Source organism: Heliangelus exortis, chromosome 1 (assembly GCF_036169615.1).
Source record: "Heliangelus exortis chromosome 1, bHelExo1.hap1, whole genome shotgun sequence".
Lineage (NCBI taxonomy): Eukaryota > Metazoa > Chordata > Aves > Apodiformes > Trochilidae > Heliangelus > Heliangelus exortis.
Window position 1 is genome coordinate 143,127,493 of NC_092422.1, and position 23,510 is coordinate 143,151,002.

Genomic DNA, 23,510 nt, shown 5'->3' on the forward strand with positions numbered 1-23,510 from the left:
TTTATTTTCACTGTCTTTCCTTTCTTCAATAACGTGCTGTTTTGGTAAGTCATTAGATTCACCATATGGCAGCAGAGAGGCTGAGCTCTCAGATGAAACCATCAGTTCTTGTTTTCCCATATTTTGAGGTGGGAGATTCAGCTGGTGTTTGTTGGATCCTTAGAAATCAAGCTGCAACATTTTGCTGCCAGCCCAGAATAATGCAGGAAGGGTTTAAAAATTAAGCTTTTCTTTAGATTGATTCTTTGCCTCTAGAATATGCCTAATTTCTGAATATAACTAAACAAAAGGGAGAATGGTACTTTCCAGGTACATCTACCTTCTTAATGGCTTGAGAGACTTTAGGGGAAAAGGTCCTCACCAGCTCATAAGAGCAGCTAACTGATAGGACCTCACAGATCTTGGTAAATTTTGGAAAATTGCAGAGGGCTTGTTATCCTTAAGCTTTTTCAGACTTCAACATGCTTGATGAAGGGCTCTGTAAGCCTCCCTTTCCCCCCCTACAGCAAATCTTAGGAAACTCATTGAGTCCATCACCTCCTACCACTCATTTTGATAAACTTCTCTCAGGGCTTGCTCCTGTTTCCCTTGGGATTTGTGGCTTTTAACTCCACAGGCAGAGCTGCATGAAAAGCAGACTCCTGAATATGGTAGCAGGACTGCATTCAGATCTGAATGTAATGGAGAGCTGCAATTTGTTGAACACAATGACCACTGCTGGGCCCCTCAGTTTAGGAAGGATTTTGAGGTTCTGGAGCAGGTCCAAAGGAGGGCAACCAGGCTGGTGAAGGGACTCCAGCACAGATCCTATGAGGAGAGGCTGAGGGAACTGGGGCTGTTCAGCCTGGAGAAGAGGAGGCTCAGGGGAGACCTCATCACTCTCTACAACTCCCTGAAAGGAGGGTGTAGCCAGGGGGGGGTTGGTCTCTTTTCCCAGGCAACTCTCAGCAAGACAAGAGGGCACGGTCTCAAGTTGTGCCGGGGGAGGTTTAGGTTGGACATTAGAAAGAATTTCTTTACTGAGAGGGTGATCAGACATTGGAATGGGCTGCCCCGGGAAGTGGTGGGTTCTCTGTCCCTGGAGATATTTAAAAAGAGACTGGATGTGGCACTCAGTGCCATGGGCTGGTAACTGCAGCAGTAGTGGATCAAGGGTTGGACTTGATGATCTCAGAGGTGCCTTCCAACCCAGCCAATTCTATGATTCTATGATTCTATGATTCTAAGTGCAGAGCACAGGATTGTTCTCAATGTTGCAGGCAGAGCTAAAGTCTATGCAGGTTTTTTTTTCCCCTCAGTCATTCTTATCTTCTGTAGAGGGCAAAGCTGCACTGGGTTCTCTGGTCCTTGCTGCCCTTTTGTACTATTCAAGACCTTTCCAGCTCATGCTGTTTCCCAAAACAGAAATTGTCCCACTAACCCCATCCCGTGGCTTCACCCAGTCAAGAGTGAAAGATGCCTGGCTTGCACAGATCATTTTCAATGAGGAGAAAAAGTAAGTTCAGCTGCCTGCACTGCTGGACTTAGGGGACACTGTCTTTCCTTGTTTAGTGTGAAAACTCACATAACCTGTGTAATGGATTTTCCCCTGATTATTGAACTTCTGGCAGGAATACAGAAGCCTTTTTTGTCAGTATTTTTCTCTTAGTGACTTTGTACCCGCTTCCCTCTTCCACTTCTGTATCCACCTTCTCTCTATTTGATTCCAGACCCACCCATGAGTTGACAAAATTTATTAATTGAATCCCCTGTATGTATCTATATTTGTGTGTTACTTTTTTTGGGACAGCTTTTAACAAGTCTGTAAGGATGTATAACTATGTTGGTAGAAGAAATAGATATTTTTTTTCTTGTTCTAATACCCTGGGATCCATTCCAGTCTAGGGTCCGAAGATCCAAGTGAATAAAATGTCAGTTTATACTTGATTTTCTTTCTTCCAATCTAGACCTACTGATGCCAAGAGAATTCTGAAATTATGCAGTAAGACAGAGATAATTATGTCCATTTTTCTTTTTTTTTTTTTTTTTTTTTTTGTGTCTTCTTGACATTTCAATCATCCTCTGAAAATTTCAAGCTAGAAACCAACCAAATCAGAAGTTAGGCCAACTTTAAAACTTTGTTATATGTTGAAACCCTGAGCTATCAGCCCTGGGAGATACTTCTAGTAAGCATTTGAATGTTGCAATCTCTAAAGAATATTTTAAAATTTCAAAAATAAAAGTCCCGTTTCACAAAAGAAATAACTTGGGGTTTTTTTGCTGGAGTGCAGGTGATATAAATACCAATGGAAACCTGCACCTTTAATTAAAATTAGTTTATATGAAATGGTACTAACAATGTCTATGCTGTTACTGATTTCACTGATAAAAGTAGCAGCAGGCATTTAACATAATTCATCATAAACAATGACTTTTGAAAGCAGTCTCTGTGTTTGCTAACCAGACTTCTCCAGGTGGTTTCTTCAAATATATGTTTGTTAGTTGGCTGAAGGGAGCACGTCCAGCCCGTGGGCTCTTTTTAGAGATATTTGCAGCTCAAGGCACAATTTGTTACATCATACATGTTATTCTGTACTTTCCTGGATGTCAGAAACTACAGAAATACTTAGAAGTAAAACAGATCAGACAGCCAAAAAGTCAAAGAAAGGAAAAAAATCATAGGCAAGGAACTAAGCATGAGATATTAAGCAGTCTGCCAGTACTTACAAAGGAAAATCTATGCTAGACTAGGAGTTGGACCCAGACATCCTGAATGTCAATCCAGCCTTAACCACAAGGCTGTCCCTCTTCTGATTCACAAATATTATTACAAATTAACTAGCGGTTCTCTGACTCCTTGTGATTCATTTGTCATGAAGAGTGGAGTAAAACTATTGCATTCTTTGTAGAAATGCAACCCTTTGTTAGTGGGTTTTTCCTTGGTACCACCCAGAATCTTCAGCTAAAGGATTATTAACTGTGGGCTGTGATCTGGCTGTCACCAGATTTAGAGACAGTTGGCTGTTTGTCATCGGTCTGTGTATGTAGCAAGGATTCTCACAGGATACTACTCTTTGGTAAAGAGAATAAGACTGTTAAAAAAGTGGACATAATATTAGCATTTTAGCTACCAGATCAAAGAAATAATTCTTGTGTTTCTGTCACCTGAATAAGTGCAATTTTGGCGATAGATATCATACATACATCTAGGACATAGACATGCTCTTCCAGAGATGTTTTACATGACAAAATATTATTTGAAGGCAATTGGCTTTTTGCTTCAGGATTTTTGGATGACATCTCTTCATTATGGTTGAATACTTCTGAAAATGTCTTTATAGCTTCTCAGGACCAAGAAGAAATTCTGAAAGTTGTTTTGACCCATCAAGAATGGGTTCATCTTGCTCTCAAGACCTGGCTTAAGTGTAAGCTTTTAAAATCCCAGGCTACTTCCTGGTGAGGCTCCCTATGACTAAGGACCCATTTGAGAAAAGACATTGATTGTGCAGCTGACCCCAATACTACTCCAGATGAACCAACATCACAAACTCAAGTTCTACTTAAGCATGATCAGCAGCCAACCTGTGGTCATCAAAATAAACAAAAATCATGGTGCTGGGCATGAGAAAATCAAACTTTAATGCTGCCCACTGTAATTTAGAGGAAAAATGGCTGCCAGGTATGCAATGATGTAACTCTGGGCTAGGAAATTAATCTATCCGGGCAGTGAAATTTGGGAAATACCCTAGACAGATCCACTGACTGGTGACCATGAAGAATCACAGAACAATAGATATTGTGATTGCAATAGCTGCAGAAGTCATCTAGTCCACCCACTTATCCACAGAAGTAGTACTGCCAGCACATCATTAGGTCAGCCCTATCTTCCAATAGCTGAGTCCAGAAAACTGCCTAAATTGGCATTCTATGACTTCTGTGGGCTATCTGTTCCAATGCTGCACTATCTCTACAGGATTTTTTTTCTTAATGTCAAGGCTAATGTCCCAGGCCACAGTCCATGGCTGTTATTCCATGCTGTAAAATCTGACACAACTGAGGAGAATGTGCATCTGTTGTGTTTGAAATTACCCTTCAGGTAGTTGTAGGCTTTGAGAAAAGCCTTCCCTCACCTGCCTAAACAAACCATGATGCCTTCACATACCCTTGCTTATCATGTGCTCTGACCATTGCTGTAACCTTTTGCTGGAGACTTCCCAGATTCTTCACATCCCTCTAAAATGAAGAGTCTATAGACCGGACAGTGTCACACACAGCCTCACCAGTGTCAGGCAGCAGGGAAAATAACTTTCCTAGATCTGCTAGTCATGTTCTTTTAATGCAGTGAACACTACCAGCTCATTCTGTCTCATTGTGTCCCCTGTATCCTCCTGATACTTTTCAGCAGTGCTGTTACTCAGCCTGTTCACTTCCAGCATGTAGGGATGCAGGGAGTCATCCCACTTCAGGTGCAGAACTATCAAGAAGTTTCTGTTGACACAGTTCTTAGGTTTTTGAGGTCCCTCACAGATGAAGCTGTCAGTCAGCTGTTATAATTTTGCATCTTCCACGGATATGCTGAGAGTTCACTTCTGTGTTATCCAGGCTGTTGTTGAAGCCTGAAGTATATGGACAGCAGAATCAGTCTCTGGAGCACACCATTTGTTATTGGCTGTGAACAGATGCTAAACCTTTGATGGTTGTTACTCATTCAGTCTTAGAGTCCAGCTGATTTCCAGCCCACCTAGAAGTCCTTTTTTCCAGGTTTGGCACTGAAGTGCCCAGGAGGTAGCAGAGTTTTATCATTATTGGACATTTCTAAAGCAACACTGGGATAATTGTTTCATAAATTAATTAATATTGATTAATCAAAAAAACCTGCATATGTCAGTATGGGATTAATAAAGAAAAGTGTTGTAGAATGCTCCCAAATGTTCCCAAAAAGGTAGGGGGTGTGACCCCCTTTGCCGTGCCCAACCCCATGCTTGAGGGGCCAATTAGATCAGCCCATGCTACAGGTAAACACCCGGGTGTCCAATAATACATTGTGTTGGTGTGTGGTGGCGGGGGCGTGGACACAGAAACACCATAGAAGAGAAAGCTACTGCGCAATAAAGGTGAAGCTTGTTTATCAACCATATTGGTTGCTTGAGTTTTCCCTCTCCATCTCCGACAAAAAGAACTTGTTCAAAGAGGAATTAGGCATTCGTGGAAGGGTGGCTCTGCTTTATTGTGAGCTCCAAAACTGTTACACTTCCCTTCCCATCCTGACTTTCCTTCTTCCCTTACCTACAGAAATGGTAATTTAAATTGATTGTGCAGTTTAATGAGAAGGGATGAGGCCTGAGGGAGAGAAACAGTGAAACTAATGCTAGTAGCTAATGTCTAAAGAACCAGCGAAAGGTAGTGGGAAAAGGCCACCTTCATCTTACATTGTCTGTTAACTGAAAACATCCTCTTTTAGGAAAAAATTATTTTACATTCTGTCATGATATTTAATTACAATAGCCTTTTCTCTCCACCCCAGATAGACTGGATGTTTCAAAAAGTGAAAAAAATTAAATTAATACATTTTTAATTTTGCTTTGGCTGCAAGTCCTTCTCAGTGGTGTGAAAGGAGGGGGACAAAAAAAAAAACAACCAAAAAACCCCAAACATTCCCTAACCAAATCTGCATGGCTCAGTATTCTGATATTTCATATCCAAGCAAGAGGTCAGAGATGAAAACTGCCTCATACATCCAGATCAGAGCTTTTATAAGGGGACCTTTTATTCATTCATCTCTTCCTCACCACTCCTCTTTAGGGTTCAGTTTCTTTTTGCTTCCTGTTAGGTTAAGGGGAATTACACATCCATATGCTAAGGAGAGAACAGATTCCTTCTTCCTCTGTAGACTGTAGGGAAAGCTAGAGGAAGCCTCAATTTGTAATGTAAGATCACCAAGGAAATCCTTAGTAATTATTACATCACAACTGTGTAATTATGAGGATACAGTTTCCACTCTGCACCTGGGAAACTGCAGATTTGAGCTATATCCTGTATTTGCCTGGTATGATTGAACAGTGCCAGAATTAAGTCCTAATGGAGAAGCTCCTCTGGTTGCTAAGCTGGTTGGGTGACCTACTTGCACCATTACTGGATACTAAGCACCCTTGTTTGAGCACAAAGTTGTCATTATTGCTGATGCTCAGACTTGTTAGTTATTTCTCTCTGCCATCCATGATAGGATTTAATCTCAAGTAATCTGAGGTGGAAATGAAACACGATGCAAAGCAACTTGAAGGGCTTTTCACATCAGACAGGCTTATTTAGTTTCCCCTCTATGGCACAGTTTGCTGAATATCAAACCAGAAACCTACTGGTAAAGCAATAGCTCTTAGAGGGAAGAGAAGCCTCTCTCAAAACACAGCAGTGCTGTGGTCTGTTAATCCTGCAGGTGCTACTGATCAGAGAAATGCATTTCTTAGAGTCAGGTGTAAGAGAGAAGAACTATGCAAAGATGCCTTTTATATAGACAATGCACTTATACTACCTTTTGTTAATTAACTCTGGACTGTACATATTTTTTCTTTATTTATATTTATACTTATACTTTAAGTCTTGATCTGAAAAAACTCCACATGCTCCTCTGGTCCTAAATCTAGTCCTGCTGCACCTTGCCTGTGCATTTCATTTTTAGCCTCACGTGCTCGACTGCAAAGACCAGGAGGAAATTCTTGGGCAGTGCTGCTCTGTCACAAGAGGTTTTTATGCAGCTCTCAGCACTCCTACTCACTAGTCTTTCTTAATATATTCCCCCCCCCTGTGCTACATCCAGCAGATCTCTGGAAGGATTATCCTGGGTCTGAGGGCCTTTCTCCCCCATATTCCACCCCTTGTCTTCACAACTTGTCATTCTCTGCACAGGGCATATGGCTGTTTTCTGTGGATGAGCTACCAGGCTGGTGATAGCCAAGACTGGTACCTCAGTTAGCCCCTATCCAGCTGCCTCATACTAAGTATATAGACCCTCCATAGACCCTTACAATGATTTGCTGTGGTGAAGGAAGCTGCCCTGCCCTTGCCACCCTCCCATCTCCCCAAACCTTGCTTTTGTTCCTCTCAGATAACTAAAGGCACAAAATAGCCACCCAACAAAGAGATGAAGGAGCTGAACTCAGGAGGCAGTTTCCAGCAGCCTGGTGTCATGTCTCTCCTCCAAAATAAGCCCCTCCAGGGCGACAGGTGGGAACACAGCTTTGTCAATGGGTTCCCACCTCAAAGTAGGGACTTTCTCTGGCCTTGGGGGTGAGGGAAGGGAAATTTCCCCTCAGCTCAGTGAACCGCTGCAATAAAGGGACTTCAAGTCCTCCATCTTTTGGTTACTTATTCTCCTGGCATTTTAGTGAAAGCCAAAGAATCTGTTTTCCATTTGCTGTACTTTTGCCGGAGACTGTAATTGCTCTTTGAACCTACAGGAGCAGGAAACCCATTAAAGGCCCAAGAGGACAGGGATTCAGTGCCAGCCAGCACATTCCTCAGCTCCTTTCATCCTGCAAAAGGAGAGTGCTTCTGGCTTCTCTAGAAGGGATATTACTATATTTTGTTGAAATTTAAGGCTGATTTCAAGAGTAATTCTACCACTCACCTTATAGTTATCATTGCTCCTGCTATTTGCATTATTATCTTTATGGCTATTATTATCACTAAAACGGAAATATCTAGGCAGAGGTCATTACAGAAAACCCAAGTAACATGCTTGCTTTTCAGTATCTTGCAGACTATAAAGTCAGCTATAATAGCAAAACACCCCCACCTAGATTAAGGACGTGTCAAATCAAACTGTGTGGAAAAACGTTGGTGGGAGCTTTTGAAAGCTTCTGGAAAGAAAATGAGAAGGCTGCACATTATATGGGAAATAAAAGCTACCTGTTTCAGGTAGAAAAATTACAGAAAATCTTCCATGTATGCTGACACACCTTTAATGATGCAGGGGCCACCCAACAGGACCTTTTTTGGCAAGAAGTGACATTGCTCAAAATAAGTGGGGCTGTTACGGTGTTAGATTAGCCTGGATGTCCACCCTCTCTGCTAACTGCAGATAACCTTTCAGAAAGTGGATTGCTCTCACTTTGCCCCAATACAGTGTGTCCCACAATGACTTTCCACTCCATGGGGCCTATAGGATAGATAGTTGGCTGCAGCTGAGTCTCTCTCATAGATTCTGGGGTGTGAGAGGAGAAAACAGCATAGTATAAAGAAAAAAGTATGAGTCTCAGAAGATATTTCAAATAAATCCTAGGTAGACTGGGGTAATACTGTAAGCAGGAAGGCACTGATAATCTGAGCCTAAGAAATGAGAATGAGGATCTTGGATCACATGCAATGAAAGAAGGAATTAGAAAAGTTGATTTTAAGGATGGAGTCTGAATCTGTAATTTTAGTGAACTTCACAAGAGATAGACTTTGTGCTCTAGGTTTTGGCCCATCTGGTAGCTGGGTCTGTGCCACTGTGGTTACATGGACCTTCACTAAAGCTGATACATGAAACTGGTGGTGAATTATTTCAGCGCACAGGAATATAAGCAAAGTGGATGGCACTGCTGTACCATCCTCCACTGACATGGTGTCAGGTAAGGAAACAGGAGAAATGTGGATATCCTGTGTATCATGCAGCTGTTAGAATGCCCCTGAGACTTTTTAAACTTATGTCTGGGAGTGGGCTCTAACAGTCAGAGATAGGCAGACCAGTGTAGAAGTCAGTAATGGCGTCTCCCAGACCATCCCAGTGATGGCTATACTTGAAGAAGGACTGTCACCTCTTTTAATATATTTCTGCTTACAAAAAAAAAAAAAAAAAAAAAAAAAGGATTTTTCTGGGTAGTAATATGGAGCAAAGTCTGCTCCATTCATGCTCTGTGAGTCCAATAGTCACACATTTGTACATGTGTCCAATTCACACATTTGCAGTGGTCATGGGTTAGGAAGGAGCCTGTGCAACCATCTCATTCCCAATAGAAAACTCCCAGTTTGCATGGGCAAACTGTCCTGTGAGTAACCAACAGCCACTTCAGCTCTGCAGTCAACAACAATCAGCTTCTGACAGTGCAGAGCCTTTGCTGGCAAGCATTCCAGATTCCTTTATCTCAAAATAATCTAGCATAAAGATAAAGGAGAAAGCATTTTTCCAAACCTTGGCATTGCCCAAACAGCTCTCTCTTCCCTCACTCATTCTTCTATGAGGCCATATCTCACACACAAAAAAACCTGCATTAAAAAACTCGTAATGGTTGTGGAGTCAAGCACTTAAAACACTAGGAAATCCTGGATTGAAGTTACCCAGGCAACATTTGTGCAGGTGGCTTTATGATGCTGTCTTCATTTCAAAGTGCATGGATTATTGGTTCTCCACACCCTTGGTCCATGGGCAGAAGGGAGCTGCTCTGAAGGCTTCTCATGGCTGTGAAAGCTTTGCAACAGGTTTCTGCAGTACCCCCTTTTGGGGAAAACAGATGGTGGTGGTCACCAGAGGGGGTGGGGGACTCCAGAAAGAGTAGGGATCATCATGGGACTGAAGAAATGGACTGTGGCCTCACAGAGCTGGCTGGTGTCCCTGACACTGCCACACTGCTCCAGTGTGATGCTGGTGAAGTTACTTTGTGCCACGTTTCCTACAGGTGATGGTGACATGGCTGTCCCTTGCTTTCTGAATGCATGACACACCCTCCTGTCCCTGACTGTTCTCTGAGGCCCAAAAGGGTTTTTTTTTAATATGAAATGATTCCCTGATCTTGTTTTTAGAACAGAACCAGCAGAAATTGGGAAAATCCAAGTCCTTGCCATTCTATACCAGGTACTCAAAATCTTTGCCCTTTCAGCAGGCAGCCCCTCATATACAAAATACATAATATCCAATGTAGTGGTGTGAAAACATATTTGTTGGTGTTTCTGAAGCAGTTAGTTATGATATCTTACTAAATTCCAGGAGCTTAGAAGGAGTTTTAGTCATTCTGCTCTCAGAGCATGGCTTGAATCCTGTGTATTAGAGAAGATCTACGTCTGTTCATTGAGCAGAAGGATAAAACTAGGTATGAAATAGTAAGATTTTAGTTGCAGAAATTCTGTGGCAAGAATCTTGTGAAAGAAATTGCCTGTAGGTAAAGGTTCAAAGAAGAAAAATTAAAACTTCAGGGGCAGCCCTTCTAAGGGCTCCTCCTATAGGCACTTAGGGGCTTTACAACCATAATGGTATTTTAGTAGTTTTTGTGCTTGAGCTATATTTTTAAAGTCATATTCTTTTGTAGCCTTTCAGTCCCTGCTGCCCTAAAACTTTCTTGACAGATAACATTTTATTATTTTAACTAACAGTCAACAATAAACTCAATTAAACCAAAACAAATCTTGCATATAGAAAGCTTGTTTTGGAATAAGTGGTTTATTTGATTTGGCTTCCTTTGTTGTCTTTGTACAAGAAAAAAAAAGAAACATGTGGACATCTCTCATTGAGTTTATATTCTACAGGCCTTCCTGGATGGATTTGCTAGCACAAGAAGAGACAGAAGGTATGTGTGGGAGCTGGATTATTGGCCCATGACCCCTTGTCAGATTTTTTTCAGAAGCTAAGTTCAGTAACCTTTCTTATTTGGCAGCCTTTTAAGACAGGATTTTTTTTTTTTAATTGGAAAGTAAAACGAAGGCAATAATATTTTCAAAACTTGGTTATCTGCGTTCTTACTTAGGTTTCTGCTCCTTGTTTACAACTTGGAAGAAAAGGAATCAGATTCTTCCACCCCGTGAAAGGTTTAGCACAGGTTAAAGCAGCAGCTTAGGATTTTTCTGTAGTAATAACCAGCAAACAATGCTAAATCCTTTTGCAAAATAACAAATTTAATCGGACAGGCAGCTTTGCACCAGCTTCCGCCAATCTACTGCCCCGTGCAGAGGCACAGGAACCCGGGGGGTCACAGCTGGTCTCCAGGAAGGCTGGCACTGCTCCAGCCTCAGCTTGCCCAGCAGATAAAGGTTCCAGCTTGTTGGGAACACGCAGTGAAGTGTGTGACTGTCCCATTGGTACTCAACGTTGGGAAACTATTACAGGAATGTGTAGTTCAACAAGCCTCTACACACAAGCCTCTGTTTTTTTCCCTTGAGATAAGATTTCATGTTATGAATTCTCAGGGCTTCCCCTGTTTTGCTGGGTAGAGGAATCCTGGCTTTACCCAGCAGATGATGAAAGGGGCCCAGAGCAGACCTTGTCACCGGAGGGACCCGCAAGCCACCTGGCAGGACATCAGGGAGGAGTTTGATAAAGCAGGGAGCTGCCACCACTGGCACAGCTCTCCATGCAGAAAGGGGACAGGGGCTCTGGGAGTCCCACCCATGGTTAAGTTCAGGCCACCTGAGCTGGGTGCTAACAGCAGTGTAGCTGCAGAAGCTCAGAGCTCAGCAGGGGCTGCTGTTCCCTGGGAGGGAGAGTGTGCTTGCTAATAGCTTTGCCATGAACTCCGTGGCCATGCTTATCAGCACACACATGAGATAGCTGAAAGCTGGTACGAGCTTGTCTGTGTGACCCACTGACTGGCCTCTGACTGCAACATCACCCTGTGCTCAGCCTCTACGTGCCCTCTTGCACTGGCTCCTTTGATGGACCCCTAAATGCATGTAACACATTTTTGAAAGGGAGGAACAACACCCCCCCCATTCACTCAGGGGCTAATGGGGAAAAACCTTGTTCAAATACAAGTGCACAAAAGGCTTCAAAGTCATTTTCTTGAAATGGCTGGCAATCATTTCTTTCTTTGCCTCAGAACTTTTTTTTAAATTTAATGTAAATAGTTGCAACAACAGCTAATTGTCAGAAAAATGTAAGCTATTTCTAAGAAGGATTCTTGTCTGCCCATTTCTACATTCCAAGCTGTTGTCTTTGTAGCTGAGGTCTTGGCTAAATGATATAGCTCAACACTGAGCTAGGTATTACCTCTCCATAACTAGCCTGCTGGGACAGAGAAGTATTCTTGTTAAAAGCCTGAAATAAAATAATCTGTTCCAAATGACTTATTCTCAGCTCTGGCAACTAATAGTGTATATGTGCCCCAAGTTACATTAATGTGGCAGTCATAGATCACAGAGAGCTTGTAGTGTTGTGTACATTACTTACACAGTAAGCCTATGGATATGACATCATTGCCCTTGTTCTGGGCTCCAGTGGCCAAAAAAAAAGTGTAACTCAGAGCACAATGCATTGTTGCTCTCGGCTGGTGGGGCCAGAGTGACTTTGTGAGTCATGCTCAGCATGCAGGGGTGATACATCCAGTCATTAGTGTTACTAATTCCCTGGTTTGAGAAGAGAGTATTGCCTATTCCAAGAAAAAAGGGAAAGTATGGAAAAGAATTGGAACAAATATCTCTCAGAATTTTCTGAGTTCGTTTGTTTGTGGCACAGATGTTAAATTGTTACAGAGGACTGCCTAGAGGCTTATACAGGAGAATTACTATTTTTTGGTGAAGCCTGATGAGATGCTCAGTCTGATCACAAGACACAAAGAATTAACCTGGACACCATGTTTCCCCTTATGTTCTGTTAGTGTGCCAGCAAGGAGGCTCAGAGGGATTATAAGCTAGAAGGTCATGACTGCTCTGCTGGCCTCAGTTGGAGAAAAAAGGAGCTGAAAAGCCCTAGAGGCAGGCCTAATGTGTGTACATTCTGATTTTGGTATGCTAGCACATATGGGAGGATTTGTGTAAGAAAACAACAGTAATCTCATCACAAAAATGCGGATAATGTGAATTTTAGTAAGCATGAAAAGCTAGGACTAGCAGTGCCCACAGTAGGTGACCACCCTTATCTTCATGGAATCATTTGCAGTCTTGAGATGTAAAAATACAGTGAATTAAGGGGCCAGGGAAGTTTAAGAAGTCATCCTTGATCAACAAAAAGCCAGGACCCACTGAGGTGGCAAGCAGATGGTGGTTATGCTTAGCTGGAGCCACTAAGAGAAGCCACTAACAGATTTAATGGCTGCAGGAAGCAGCAAACCAGAGGTTCTGGCCAGAGGTTCCCATTCCTGCTCACCTCCAGCTCTGAAGAAATGTTTGCTTCTCAGGAGGTGAGTGGTGAAGCCCTTAAATTGTCAGCTGTGAGTGGAACTTTTCTAGAGCAGTGGGAGGCAATGGGCTGCTGCTGCAGTTACGTCAGTGAGCAAGGAGAGAGGACTTTGGCAAATATTGCAATTTTATTTATGCTTCTTTGTCCTTTTCTTTTCCAAAACAGTGCTGTTTTGCTAAGCCACTTATGACCTGTGAGCAAAGAAGTAAAGCTCTCTGAACACTCAGTTAAATTAATTTTCTCAGGTTAGGAGTGGGAACATAACATTCTGCATACTAGTGGCCCTTAGAAACTGAACTGCCCTTGCAGCTGTCAATCAGTCTGTCAGATAGGGTACATTTATTCCTTACTTCATTTTTTACCTTTTCCCTCTCATATATTTGAGGGAGGAGTGGGGCTTATTGTTTGTGTTTGAGGTCTTTGCAGACTCGGTGAGTTTCTGTGTCATAGGAGGATTCATTGGGAGCTAGGGACCACAAAACTGGGGTTTCAGTTTATATGTAGGAAAAAGATAAAGGGCCTGAGCGCTTAACAACTTGGCAGTTTTTTTATACCCAAGGAGAGCCTGAATTGTTGTCTGCGTCAGAGATATCCTCACCATGGTTGCAGTATGCAAAGGTGTGGAGGAACCAGATGTAAAAGAACTTATTTCAGTGGCAGCAAACACAACAGCCTGGACTTCAAGACAGGTCAAACATGCCCAGGCAAGCTCCTGGCTAAATATCCACCAAGTGAAGCACATGACAGTACCAATGAGCTACACTTCAACACCTGTGCTAGCTAGAGGAATGCTAGGTGGATGTGCCCCACACTGTCATGTCTCTGGAAGGATGGTGCAAAGTGTTCTGAGTTTCACCTGTGAGGACCAGGAGACAAAAGAAGCAGCTTTGTTTATATCCTCACTGTAAGCAGGGCCAGAGGTACCCTGTGATCATGCCATCAGCATTTTCCAGAGCCATTAGGAGGACTTTTTACAGCCAGCCCACAGCCTCATGTGGAACAGCTTCTGTTCAGATGGCCACTCTGAAGGCTGTGCTTTCCCACCAATATAAACAGTACAGCAGAATGAGAATGTTTGTTACACTTGCAGCCTGTGGAATCTAAGGCCACTTTTGACTCTTATGATGGTGATAACAGCCTGGAATGATCTCTAACTTACCAGACTGCTTCCAAGGCTGAAGGAGTCTTTCAGTAGCAGTCAGGACTGGCAGAAGCCAACTGAATCAGGGAGAAGGGAATGCAGCTGCAGACTGGTCTGAGGCTGCTCATACAGCCCTGCAGGAGTCAGCTGCAGGGAAAGGATGATTTGGGGAGACAGAATCAGATATTATGAGAAGGAGAAACTTTTTTACTGTGAGAGTGATGGAGCACTGTCACAGGCTGCTCAGAGAGGTTGTGGCACCTCTTTCTCTGGAGAGTTTCAAAACCCACCTGGATGCATTCCTGCGTGTCCTGCCCTATAGGTGCTCCTGCTTTGGCAGGGGGGTTGGAGTAGATGATCTCTAGAGATCCCTTCCAACCCCTAACATTCTGTGATTCTATGACACTGGTTCACTAGCACAGAATGGAGAAGAGGCTGTTACCAGCCTAAAAACAGCAGTTCTCTTGTGGCTAACTCTCTGTGAAAGACACCTTTGTTTATTCTGCCATCATCCCCCATGGTATTTGTAGCAGGACCCTAGTGCTGTCTGCTCCCATGGAAGTTGACCCCCCATGTGCTGCTTGAGGACCACTGTTCTGTCTACAAGAAGTCCCTTGCCAGGGAAAGTATCCTCCCTGGCATGAAAATTGTCAGAGCTGCCCCCTTTGCATAATAAATAGTGTGTTGGCACCATGGAAGGGACAAGCCAGGTACTCTCTAAGAGTGTCAGACTCTTTACAGAGCCCAGGCCAATGACATGAGTAAGAGAAAGCTGCAGGGCATTTTGAACTGTGGTGGTACTGATGCTCCAGCCAAGTCTGACCAGGTTACAGGGTAAGCAGACAGCAAGCACTTTGCCAATGCTGCTCTGCCTCACCCTGGCCAAGGGCCAGATGCAGAACTGTGTCCAGCTTGTTCCTTCACTCCCATTTTATTCACATGTACTTGAATCTATTCCCATGTTGTTCTGTTCACATGGAGTCGATTTGTTCCCATACACCTCCAGCCCTCCTGGAGAAAAGTGTTTCCTGAAGTTGAGCCCAAACCACCTTCACCATGTTACATGCCCTTTCACCTTGGTGCTCCTCCTGGATCCTCTTAAATGGGATTAGAAGGTATCTAACCTACTCTGACTTTCTGAATTCCCTCTTCAGAGTGTTGTGTTTTGCTTCTTTCCCACAAAGGGGAAGGCTCCATGCATAAGATGCTGCCCAGAGCCTTTGCCCCCACCCAAAGTCTTGTTTTTCACAGTGACGCACACCCTGCTCTGCTATTACTTAATAAAAAGTGAAGTCACTGCTTTCCTCCCCTTCAAACTACTCCACCCTCAATCAGGAGGTCTGCTTCTCCACCCTTTGGCAGAACAGCTGTTTGGGGGTGGAGGAGAGTTTAAAGGGGTTGTTGGCCACACTCTCATCTGGGGGAAAAAAAAAAAAAGGCAAAGCCCAAAACTCCTGTCCTGTTTAGCTGCTCTGAAGGGTTGGCAATAGCCCTGACAGCCTTTCCCCCCTTCAGCACTTGTGAACGTTTGATGTGAGCACCAGTGAATAAGCTCACTCCTGTCAGTCTGTGAGTCTGGTTCAGGATGCAGGAAAGAGTGTGAGCAGAGTGCACCACTTGGCTGTTCTTTGTCTGCCTTTTTCCTCACCCTGGAGGGAAGATTTCCCTGAAATAGTCACCCTCCTACTTTGGCAGGTAGGAAGAGGCAGAGAAATTGGTAAGTAGAAGTGGTGTGACAAGGAGCTAGGTCCTTTGGAAGGAGGAGAACCCCTAGGAGCTGGCTGCAGCCACATCATTCTGCCTTATCTCCATCAGTGTTGGTGCAAGCAGTTGCCCTAAACATACACCAGCACCTGCAAACAAAACATGCCTGGAACCCAGTGCGTTGCTGCTATTCTTTCTTCCCATTCTTAACATGCCCTTCCTGGAATGCTGGTGGCTCACTGCTTCAGAGATACCACAGGCAGGGGAGGGAGGCCTGGATTGCATTCTCCATCCTTGAGGGGGAAGAGTGTTGACAATTGGGGCCACAACATCACAGGGAAGACTTCTGGGGAATGCGTTTGCTCCAAGAGGTGTTACGTCCCGCCAGAACTTCTGCATTTAAAGGGAAAGTCTGCAGATGTTCAGAAAAATTGCATCATGCATGGAAGCACAAAAAAAATGTGGAGGAAACTTGTCACAGTAGGGGAGCCAGATTTTTCAACTGGTTTGTGTGGAGGGTGACAACTGGTAGGCACTGCTTCCATAAAAAAGACAAACAGATGTTGAGGGGCAGAACACAAATACACGAGGTCTGGCAAGTGAGGAAGCAGCTGGTAGGTCCTGTGGTCAGGGTGTTCAGCTGTCCTGGGTTTGGAGGACTGGACTTTCACCTCCCTTAGATCAAATGCCATTTTCTTCCAGAGCTCTTTGATACGTAGCCACCCTTCTGCTCTCTCCTACTTCATCCACTCCATACCAGTTAATGGTTTCTGTTCCATTGCACTACAGCAATTTGTGTGCCAGCCCCTGGTTTTCCCCTTCTCAGCCATTTCCTGGCCGCAGCAGTTGTTATCTTTGCTGTGCTAACTCAGATGCTTTGTGATTATTCACTCCAAAGTAATCAACTCAGAAAGAAAGTGGTAAACAGACAACCTAGAAGTCCCACTATTTTTTAAAATTTTGATACTAGCATCACATTGTGCCAATTGCTACACAAAAATGGGACAGAAAGTCTGAATCCCAGAGGGACAATTATTTTCACATTAGATGAGACAGATGGAACACAAAGAAGTAATGAGCTAATACTAGCTAATGCCAATGGTCTAGGGCTCCAGCTTTGCCATTGTTACAGAGCACACATTCCTGGGTCAGAGAAACCATATTTTTGGGAAGGTTCAGTGGAAAAGGTTTTGGGCCTGTACCAAGGTCCTCCCAGGATTCCAGTTTTCTTAGTCTCAGCCTCAAAGGAATTTACTGCTGGCTCGGGCAGAGCTGGAAGTCCCCACAGGAAGGATTTTGTTGATACTCGGTCTTGGGAGGACAGTGAGGTTCTCTGTGAAGGGAAACACATAGATCTGGCCATGCCCATGGCACCACACCCACTACTCCTCCAAAGCAGATAGAGTTTCAAGGACTCACATGACTGTGTCCGTCTCCCCAGTGATTATTAGGAGAACCTGAAGATGGGGTGTGTGTGTGTGAGTGTGTGTTTCCTCCAGTGCATTCCTGCAGTTTGGACAAGCCCTAGCTCAGTCTGAAAATGAAACAATCTGCCAACACTGCTTTTAAAAATTAAAGGGGTCTTCAGCAATCACCAGAGCACCCCAGAATCTGTGGGAAGCCAGAGACAACCTGAGATGGCCCCTGTGTCCCCACATGTGCTCTGCTCACTCCTGTGCTTCTCCTACTGCAAGCAGCCTGGGCCCCTGCTACCAGTCATGCTGACTACAGTGTCTTGCCTGGGTCCCACCAGGTTCAACTGGTCGAGTGGAAAAAATTTCTCATGCAGCATAACTTCACCTGGGAAGTTATTCCCTGTGGCATGCGAAGAGGAGCAACGACCAGCAGCTCATGAGCTCCATTTTCCATGCAGACTGCCAGCCAGATCAGAGTGCTACAGGCAGGCTTATCCATGATATCCTAGTCAGCCTTTTATTTCTGCTCCAACACAAAACCAGGGCTGTCTGCCCAATTAATAAGATAAATCTGGCCTCTGTCAGCTCCAGGCATAGTTCTCTCCAGTCCTTGAGGGACATAATAACTACATTTTTCATTTCCTAAACAGCTTCCCAGCATTACTCACCTGACTCAATTCCTTCTTAAAGCTATCAGCTGAAAATAAGGTTACTGAACTGACTCTCAGCCCCTGGACTTAGTTTTCTTGCGGAGTGGAGCCAGCATCTCTTACAAATCCCTTACGGGTCCATATTCCCTTCTACTGTCCCTAGTCCCACACACACATCACTTGGAAGATACACTTTGGGCCTGCAGAGCATCCTCTGCAGATTCGTATGTGGAGAGGATAAGGAGACAGAATCTGGAAGAAATTTAGGGCAAGAAAAAGTGCCACCTGTTGCTCATGTTTCCGGGAAATTTGGCTGAAATAGAAGGAGTCATCTTATCATCATACCTTCTGTTTGTACCCTATGGTTACTCCAGACATCACATTCATCACAGACTATAGCAAATTTGGTGAAAGACAAAGCATTGACATCAAGTCACCAAAAGTAGTGTAAAGCAGGTGAGACTCAGACATGGCATCTGCATTATGAATGCCATATGCTGCAAGCTCCTTCACTCCTGACTTCACAGCTTTATTGCCACTTCGTTAATTTTGAACCCTCTCTAACATGTACTCTGTGCCCTTTGGCAGGGACTCACCCTGCCTGTTTTGTATTAGTACACTGTTTGGGACAATGTGGTTTTGGTTTTCCTACAGAAGAGCAGTGCCAATAAATAATGAAAGCGTGTCAGTCATAGTCTGCATAGGAAAGGCAGTGTCCATGGGATGATAACATCTTTGGTGGTTACCATAAAATTTTCAAGAATAAGTCATTCCCCTCATATACTTTAAAAAAAACACACACAAACTTGGTATGCTAAGAACTTCTAATATGACTGTATCTCCCTTATTTGGAAAAAAGCAAATTGTGCTTCCAGTTTCCTGATCCCACTTCATTTTTGATATTTGACCCATGGATTAGAGGTTTTTACGTCATCATCTTTCAGCCCACAGAGAGTATCCCAAGGTTCAGTGAGTGTGAGAGATAGGAAAGGGACATTAGGAACAGGCCAACCACAAATAGCTAATATTAGCTCTGAGAACTGGAGTGCTGAGGTCTCTGAGGAACAGCAGTCAAAGACAGAAAATGGTTGTTTGCTAAACTCCCACTTATTCCAGTGCCTCTGAGGACTCCTGGCTCCTATCCCTGCTGAGACATCCTACATGGATATTTAAGAGGATTTCCCCCATCCCTTTCCCCTCCACTGACCATAATTTTCCATTTTTGTAACTACAGTACAGTGTGATATGGGATTCCTGCTCCAGCAGCAAGTTGCTTACTGGAAACAGGAAACAGGGGGGCTGTGCAGAGCTCAGCCTCTGTGATAATATGGATGTCACACCCATGTGCAGGCAGGGATGCTTCTCACATATGGCAATGATCAGCAGCTCCCCCTTCTTCCCTCATTCCCTCTTTCCTAGAAGGGCTTACAAAGCCCTAGGGAGGCCGTATATTGAGTTAGAAGCAGTCTTTAGAAAGTGTGGCTGTGTGAGGCCTCAGTTATCATGGAACATGATTTCTTGCATCATTCTTTTAGATTCTCTGAGGCTAGTAAACCTGAGACAGTAAATCTTCACATGACCAGAGCACATGGCCTTAGAATAAGATATGGAATGAATTACAGAGAGACAGGTTATCTTTGGCAGAATCTGATGAAGGGAATCCTTTGAGAACCGTCCTTTCTATATGTGGCTTTAAAGCCAAAGGCATAGCTTTTAAAAACTACCCTCCCTCCTCCTTCCCAAAAATGCCTGATGGGAGAAAGGCTTTTTTGCAGCACGTGCTTTTCCTCTCTTCTTTTTCCTATTCTCAGAAGCCTCTTCTCAAAATAGGGGCTATGAGTGGCTATGTCTGCTTGTCCTTTCAGAAAGAAAAAAAAAATTAAAGTAATTGCATTGTTACGTGTTGAAACATTTGAGGGGAGTTGGGGGCATTGTCTAAGTTAAGGAGCTAGGTTCTGTCTCCACAGGGAGGAGAACGAAATGCATTCCCTGGGAATAAAATTTTGCTTCCTCCAGTCAGCTCTCTGTGGTGCTATTCGTTTACAGGCATGCACAGCTAATGCTATACTAGCCCCTCTAGACTAAGTTGCCATTATATATCATGTTCAGAGTGAAGGTTTATTCTGGATGGGAAGACCAACTTCAAATGAAGTAAAAAACTCCCATTCTCAGCTGCTTCTTCTCCTTCCATGAGGCAGGCTGTGCTCTTTTTAATGATTCTGTTTCTTTGAGACAGTAAATTCCTAGAAACAAAAGCGTCTTCATGCAAGTATCAGTGGGAGAAGCTTTTCTTCAGCAATAGATCACTTAATCAGTCCAGGGGAGAATGTGTTGTACTAAGCTAGTGTTGGACACCTCCTACTACTAAAAATATTCAGTATCTCTACAGCCTCTCAGCATTTGTGCTGAACCACTGCACTGGAGCAGTCCAGGCTCCCACAGCAAAACACTTGGCCAACACTCTGGGAGAGATTTGGTGGCACTGTCACTAAGAGCAGAGCTACAGAGAAGAGTTTTCTTGCTCAGGGTGCATGTTCAAGCTTTGGTACCTTGATAGTGCAACTCCTGATATGCAATCCATTTATATATTTGACACTTTCTTGTCTCCTGGCAGCTCTGGGTAGTTCTCATTGCTAACTCTGCTATTCATTTGAAGTCCTTTCTAGGAAGTACTTGTGGTGTGCAAGTACATTTAGCCACACCATAAGCCTCCCTTTCAGAAGAAGACCCCCACTGTAAGCTGTCATGTTGCTCTTGTTACAAACTGAGTTAAAATAAAAAGGAGTTGAACTCTATTGGTATATGACACTGTTTTTTTAAGCTTCTGCTAATAAAATGTGTGATCATGATCCTAGCCTCACTGTCGCTGGTAAAGATACTTTAATACAGTGCAAAGGAAAAGTGGAGGAAGTTTACTCTGTTCCTTTTTTATGCCTTCACCTCCAGCCACATCATATCTGGTTACAGATTAATTCTTCCTGTACAATACCCGTTGTCACTTGCAATGAAATGGAAACCAAGGCTGCTTCATTAAATGAACAGAAAGGTTCTGTAGCTACACTGTGATGTCTTTTCATACTTCAGTATCACCCCAGTGAAACACCCCTCAGAAGCACACAGGCACAACTAAGTGATAGCTCAGGGGCTTCAGGTTAAGGGAGAGGGAAATGGGGGCAGTAGATTGTTACCTTTGTCTTCAGTGAAGCAAAAATACTATTTTCGCACAGCTGTGCTAAATCAAACCCTGATCTTTTCACTCCTGACGTTAATACATTAGGTGTGGAACTCACACCGCCAACATGAAAAGGTCCTTTGAGGTATGTATTGCTCTTCACTCAGGAAGAGTGAGAGAATAAACAAATGACAGAGTCCTTACTCCAGGCTGCAGATCTACCATCGCCTCATCTTTTTGTCTCACACTGTACTCCAAAATTTATGGAGAAAAATTCCTAAAGAGTGAGGAAACAGAAGAGCTGCCTTTTGCTCTAGAGAAGAAAGAGATCTGTCCTTGAAAACTCACATCAGGAATTCCCCAGCTTCTACTGGCTGGGACCTCAAGTCTGTGTGGGAAAGCTCTGCTGTAAGTGAGCAGTCAGGTGATGTTTAGAATACAGCATTGATTTGGAAACTCAGGAATAAAAGCATTGAAAAAGTCTATTTAGATTTTAAAAAAATCCTGTGCCAAGGTTTCCCACTTTTGACAGCCACGTGCTGACATGCTTGACAGGCACTGCTAAATTTGTTCCCTGCTGGGACACTACCTTCATCATTAGAGACTGTTCTCCTAACTAACACCTTTATTTTCAGTTTCAGGTGAGAAATTAGTTAAGAGTTGGACCATGAGGATGAAGCCACTGGCGTATGCAGGTAGGAGGTTTTTGCATGTTGCATAGGGAGAGGCAAGAGACAGTAACTTCCTTCACCTCTTCTGAAGGTAAAAAGAAGACCCTTCCTTCAGACCTGACAGCCAAATACTGTCTCTATGCTCATTAATGTAACAAAAAGAGGAATGCTATCCCCTTGGTGCTACTCTTTCTACTTTTCACACATATGGCAGTTTCAGAGGATTCCAGCGTGCTCTAAAACCAGTGGCAATCCTAGGGACCAGCTGGCACACCGGATGTGGAAGGACTTCAGCTCTGCTGGTCCCAGGGTAGTCTAAGAGATACAGGATCACTGCCTCCTGTCTGGGATCTTTCTCTGCTTCCCTACACTCACACAGAGTTGTGGAAACCGCTGTGTCTCTGTGCTCTCTGATGTGTAGGAGAAAAGGGGAAAAGATTATGCTGGAAGCTGAGGGAGCAGGCTCAGTCTGTGTCCTCAGAAGGCTTGTGAGAGGCAGAGGGGTGAGAGGAGAAAGACCTGGTTGCTCAACATGCCAAAATCCTCAGGCTGTCATATCCTCCAGCTCCCCTCCTGAGGGAGGCTGGACTCAGCTCCCCTGCTCCTCTGGGGCCATTCATCACTGTGAGAAGCAAGGCCAGCTCTTGAGAGATGACCAGGAATGCAGTGGCCAGCCACTTGCAATGACAGAAATGGAAAATAAGAAAATTAAATTCTGGACCATAGCATGAGGACTGAAAAGCAGCAAGATATTGCCTCACCACTGCCAAGCAGAGTAAACCTAATTACAGGGAGAGTGACCCACTGTGAGCAGAAGGACTGGCCAGTCTGCCAGGCTTTGTGTCTGATAAACACTGGGGAACTGTGTGGACTCCCACAAATACACCCAGCAACTGCAGTGACCAGTACTGAAACATAAACCCTCACCCATGGAAAGAGATGTTTTCTGAACCTAGGAGAAAGCACTATGAGTAACTGATACTATAATGAGAGGTAGAGAATGTGGAAGTACAGCTCCACACTTGAATTTGGGCAAGACATTAAAGCTACAGTGAAAAAAAGCAATGAGATCTCTGATGACCACACCAACTTTCAGGCTCTTGTCTCATGGAAAGGAAGGCTTGGTCCACAGCTCCTCTTAGAGCTGATGCAGAGAGTCTGGCTTTTGTGTGTCTAGTTCTTCTTCCTCAAACTCCCATTCAAGGCCTCTGCAGAGATATTGTCTTCTTTAAGTTACGCTGATGGCAACGTCAAACCTCGATTGCAGCCGTGAATCTGCACATGAACTCTGCTGGCCACAATGCCACAGAGCTGCCTTAAAGCTCTCTTAAAAATGTCAGGCATCCCAGTCATTTTAATTACTGTGCATTGCATAAGCCAGAAACCAGTTCATACAAAGGAACAACAGAAAAGTGATTTTCAATCGCTCTCACTCTCTTCTCTGCTTAGTGCCAGCCTCCAAAGCTCTGGGAACACCAGCTCTTGTTACCATTTGAAACACTTTGTCTATTTGCAATCCCTTTGTTCAGTCACTTAAAGCTATTGATGCAGTTTAGAAGGGTTTAAAAAAGAAAAACAAAACTTCAATTTGGAAATGGCTTCAGCAGCATGAAAGCAAAGCAAGAGAAATGGAAAAGCTTGTTCCAAACAAAAATGAGAGAAAATTAATTGCTTGGAATGAAGCAACAGGCAGGTAG

General features: G+C 43.7%; 1 protein-coding gene and 1 long non-coding RNA gene across 2 annotated transcripts in view; one reads left to right on the top strand and one right to left on the bottom strand.

Moving 5' to 3' along the window:
• SYN3 (synapsin III) overlaps positions 1-23,510 on the bottom strand; it is a 199,298-nt gene that overhangs the window by 60,295 nt on the left and 115,493 nt on the right. The gene's annotated exons all lie outside the window — the stretch shown is intronic.
• LOC139788926 (uncharacterized) overlaps positions 1-23,510 on the top strand; it is a 55,228-nt gene that overhangs the window by 29,015 nt on the left and 2,703 nt on the right. Inside the window, exon 2 of the long non-coding RNA XR_011722983.1 lies at positions 21,778-21,837. This is a non-coding gene — a long non-coding RNA (uncharacterized lncRNA). The remainder of the gene's footprint in view (positions 1-21,777; positions 21,838-23,510) is intronic.